This window comes from Myotis yumanensis, unplaced genomic scaffold (genome assembly GCF_028538775.1).
Source record: "Myotis yumanensis isolate MYYU_CA2020_CCGP unplaced genomic scaffold, mMyoYum1.0.hap1 SCAF_212, whole genome shotgun sequence".
NCBI lineage: Eukaryota > Metazoa > Chordata > Mammalia > Chiroptera > Vespertilionidae > Myotis > Myotis yumanensis.
Genome location: NW_027223963.1, coordinates 17,256 through 22,205, shown reverse-complemented (window position 1 = coordinate 22,205; position 4,950 = coordinate 17,256). Strand labels below are relative to the sequence as shown.

The window sequence follows — 4,950 nt, the reverse complement described above, 5'->3', positions numbered from 1 at the left end:
TCCTCATGTCCCCACATAACATTTCTTCTATGAGTCCTAATTTTGAAAAGTAACACAGTCAGCCCTAGCTGGTTTGGCTCAGTGGATAGAGCATAGGCTTGCAGACTGAAGGGTCCCAGGTTCGATTACGGTCAAGGGCACATGCCTGGGTTGCAAGCCCGATCCCTAGTAGGGGACATGCAGGAGGCAGCCGATGGTGATTCTCTCTCATCATTGATGATTCTATCTCTCTCTCCTTCTCCCTTCCTCTCTGAAATCAATAAAGATATTTCAAAAAAAGTAACACAGTCAATCCAAATATTACCTGACATGTACATTTATTGTCCTACCCAGAATTTTTCTAGAACTAATCCATAAACAAGGATTTTCTGCTAGCCCAATATTTTTGTTTGTTTGTCTTTGGTATCAAAACTCATCAGCTGACTCTGTGTCACAGTCACAGGACTGTGGTGGTTTATCTTGTGGGAACTCAACTTCAATGTCATAAACAAAATTTGGATCATCCTTCTTCTGATTTGTCTCATAAAATCCACCCATGATGTTCTTTCTTTCGGCAAGTTCCTTGTCATAGTTTGTTCCATTCTTCCTGAGGTTCCATGGTTGTTTCTCTAGCTGCCTCAGTGACACTTGTTCCAGGTAACTCTGTGTTGAGGATTATTCTTTAATTGTTCAGCAATTCTGTTGCAATTTTAAATCTTTGAAAAGTTACGGAATGGCATGATGTGCTGGCGACTTTTCTCCATTTTATCATCATAGAATATAAGATAACAGCTAGGGGCTGAAAGCGAATTCCATATTTCTTGGCAGTGCACATCATTCTCACATATACTTCAGGGGAAGTCTGATGAAAATGTTAGTCACATAATGACAAGAAGTTCAGAAGGTGTATATTTTCCTGCAGACTGTCTAAAAACTCCGTGAGAGGTTTGTTTCCATTGAACTGCATGCAGTGCATAGAGAAGCACTTACCTAGCCTTTGATGATAGGGAAGAGCCTGGAGTAGCAGGAAGAGGTGACAGCCACAGTCCTGTAGAGTGACTGCAGGGGGTACTCTTAGGCAGGAGGACTGAATTCCCAAATACCTGGAATTGGAAGTTGAGGCCAGGAGCAGGACCAGTTGGCTCCCAAGTCAGCATGCAGGGGTCAGGGTAGAGCTGGAGACACAGGAAGCTCTTCACACAGCAACAACCTTGGGTTAAACATCCTTTCTTCAGAAAAGTACTCAACAAATTAGGAATAGAAAGAAACTACTTCAACCTAATGAAAGCCATATGTGAAAAACCCACAGAAAACATCACACACAATGGTGAATGACAGAACACTTTTCATATATCAGGAACAAGTCAAGAATGCCTCAGTTTATCCTGTATCCTGCTACTTTGTTGAATTCATTTATTAGTTCTAATATTTTTTTTTTGTGAGGAATCTTTGGAATTTTCTGCATAGAAGATCATATCATCTGCAAGAAGAGATAGTTTTACTTCCTTCTCTCAATTTGGTTGCCTTTTATTTCTCTTTAAAAATTATTAAATTTATTGGGGTGACATTATTTTCCTGATTATTCTGGCTAGAAATTTCAGTACTATTATTTTGAATAGAAGAGGCACACATAACCAATAAAGAAAATAATGCATATTCTGATATTGACTACATTCTTTTCTTGGTATCCGGTTTCAGCAAGGGATTTCTTCCATGATCCCCATGGACCCAAAATCCATGTATGCTCTGCAATGGAGTCAAACAGTCTCTTTAATAAATGGTGCTGGGAAATTGGGACAGATACATGCAAAAAAATAAGAAACTAGATCACCAACTTACGCCATACACAAAAACAAACTCAAAATGGCTAAAGGACTTGAATGTAAGACAGGAAACCATAAAAATCCTACAAGACTCCACAGGCAGCAAAATATCAGACATATGTCGTAGCAATATCTTTACAGACACAGCTCCTAGGGCAATGGATACTAAGGAGAAAATAAACAAATGAGACTACATCAAAATAAAAACCTGCACAGCAAAGAAAACCATCAACAAAACAACAAGAAAGCCCACTGCATGGGAGAACATATTGACAATAGTATTTCAGATAAGGGTTTAATCTCCAAAATTAACAAAAGGAAGATAAACAATCCAATCAAAAAATGGTCAAAGGATCTAAATAGACACTTTTTGAAAAATGACATACAGTAAACCCAGAGACATATGAAAACATGCTCAAAGTCACTAATCATCTGAGAGATGCAAATCAAAACAACAATGAGGTACCATCTCACACCTGTCAGAATGGCTATCATAAACAAATCAACAAACAAGTGCTGGTGATGATGTGGAGGAAAAGGAACCCTTGTGCACTGCTGGTGGGAATGCAGACTGGTGCAGCCACTGTGGAAAACATTATGGAGTTTCCTCAAAAAATTAAAAATAAAACTGCCATTTGACCCAGTAATCCCACTTCTAGGAATATATCCCAAGAAACCAGAAACACCAATCAGAAAGGATATATGCACCCCTATGTTCATAGCAGCACAATTTACAATAGCTAAGATTTGGAAACAGCTTAAGTGCCCATCAGAAGATGAGTGGATTATAAACTGTGGTACATCTACACAATGGAATACTATGCTGCTATAAAAAATAAGGAACTTTTACCATTTGCAACAACATGGATGGAACTGGAGAGCATTATGCTAAGGGAAATAAGCCAGTCAGAGAAAGATAAATATCACATGATCTCACTCATATGTGGAATATAACGATCAACATAATTTGACAAACAAGAATAGATCGATCTAGAGACAAATGGTAGGGGAGGAGGGTTAGAGAGCAACTAAAGGACTTGTATGCGTGCATAATAGCATAACCAATGGACAAAGACACTGGGGCAGTTGGGGCTTGCCCGGGGTGGGAATGGCTGTGGGGGGGGGGGGGTCAATTGGGGGAAAAGGAGACATATGTAACACTTTAGACAATAAAAAAATCCATGTATGCTCAAATCTCTTTGTCAGCCCTTCCTATACTTAGGTTCTGCATCCCCACACTTGAGTAACTGCAGATGGAAAAAATTGAATTCATGAATGTGAACCCGTGGATATGTTGGTGGACTGTAAGATTCTAAATCCTCATTAGTAATACACATGAAAATAGTGTTAAAAACACCCTTAATATGACACATCCAAATATATGGGATTCTAAAAGCTTAGGCTATGTCTGGAAATGTACACTATAAAATGATCAGTAGTTGTCTCTAGAGAGGGCAACTCAGGGAAAGGTGATTCAGACTGAGAAAGAGACTTAGTTTATTTTTTCTATTTATTTACTTATTTATCTATTTATTATTAAATTTATTGGCTTATATTGGTTTATAGAGTCACATAGGTTTCAATCTGTGTATTGCATTTTGTACCCACCACCCATCATCAAATCATCTTCTGTCACCATATATTTGGCACCATTTACCCTCTACATTCCCCCCACTCCCTTCCAGCTGGTAACCACCATACTGTTGTTCATCTGTGTCTCTGAGTTTCACTTTTATATCCCACATATGAGAGAAATCATATGTTCCTTAGCTTTTTTTATTTAATAAGATAAAAGTACACAAAGTAAGGAAAATAATGGTCACTCATCTTACTTGTACAACTTGATGATATTTTACTCATGGTACCAGCATCCAGATCATGGTATAGAATATTTCCAGCACCTTTGAAGTTTGGATCTTTATCCTTTCCAATCAATAACCCTCCCTACAACGTGGCATCCATTCTTCTGATTTCTACTATAATAGATTTGTTTTGTTTGTTCTTGAACTTCACATAAGTTGAATCATTCTATAGACACTCTTTTAAAAATATATGTTTTTAATGAATTTTTAGAGAGAGAGGAACATTGGTGTGAGACAGAAACATCGATTGGCCTTCTTCTGCGTTCTCCTTACTGGGTATCATGCCCAGACCAGGCCATATGCACTAACTGGCAATCAAACCTGAGACCATTTGGTTTATGAGATAACCCTCAACAAACTGATCCACACTGGCTAGAGCTGTAGACACTCTTTTGTGTCTATTTCTTTGATAATATTATTTTTTAAAGTAAATGAGTTGTATCAGTAGTTTATTTTACTGTTGTAGTATTTAATTGTAAGAATGCCAGTATACTATAAAATGTTTATATTTTATCCTGTTTTCATATATAGGCTTTTATGAGAATTTGTGTACATATATTTTGGTGGATATATGTACTAATTTTTTTGAGAATATACCTATTTAATTACAATATCTAATTTTTCATTGCTATTATAGGGGCATTTATTTAAGACATTTATTTGTATATTTGCCTTGTATTCTGTGGCCTTACTAAATTCACTTGCTAGTTCCAATACCACTTTTGTATACACCTTAGGATTTTTCTATGTACCTGCCATGTGCACATAAAGACAGTTTTGTTCCTCCCTTTCCAACGTAAATGAATGTATGCATTTATGTTGCCTTATTCCACTGGTTAATGCTGCCAGTATAATGTTGAGTAGAAGTGATGCTTTTGTCTATCCTCTTTTTGTATCTGGTCCTAAAGGAAAGTATTTCATCTTTTACAAATTAGTATAATGTCATCTTTAAGGATATTTTTTATACATGGACTTTACCAGGTTGATATTATCTTATATTCCTAGTCTTCTGACATGTATTTGATTTTTTATGAATTGGTAATGGATTTTGAAATGTGTTTCCCCCCTAGGTGTTTGGAGAAGAATATATGATATTGCTCTTTTATTCTTTTAATATGGTACAGTAAATAGACTGACATTCAAAAATATACTCCTTAAATTCATTCCTGATATATAGCCCACTTTATCATTCTGAATTTAATTATTCATTCAACTGGGTAAAATGACTATCAAGAATGGATTTGGCCTGGTCAGCATGGCTCAGTGGTTGAGCTTCAATCTATGAA

At 36.7% G+C, this 4,950-nt stretch overlaps 1 pseudogene; it reads right to left on the bottom strand.

Moving 5' to 3' along the window:
• Positions 1 to 405: 405 nt before the first annotated feature.
• On the bottom strand, positions 406 to 817 carry LOC139001237 (centrosomal protein of 19 kDa-like; annotated as a pseudogene).
• Between the last annotated feature and the right edge of the window lie 4,133 nt (positions 818 to 4,950).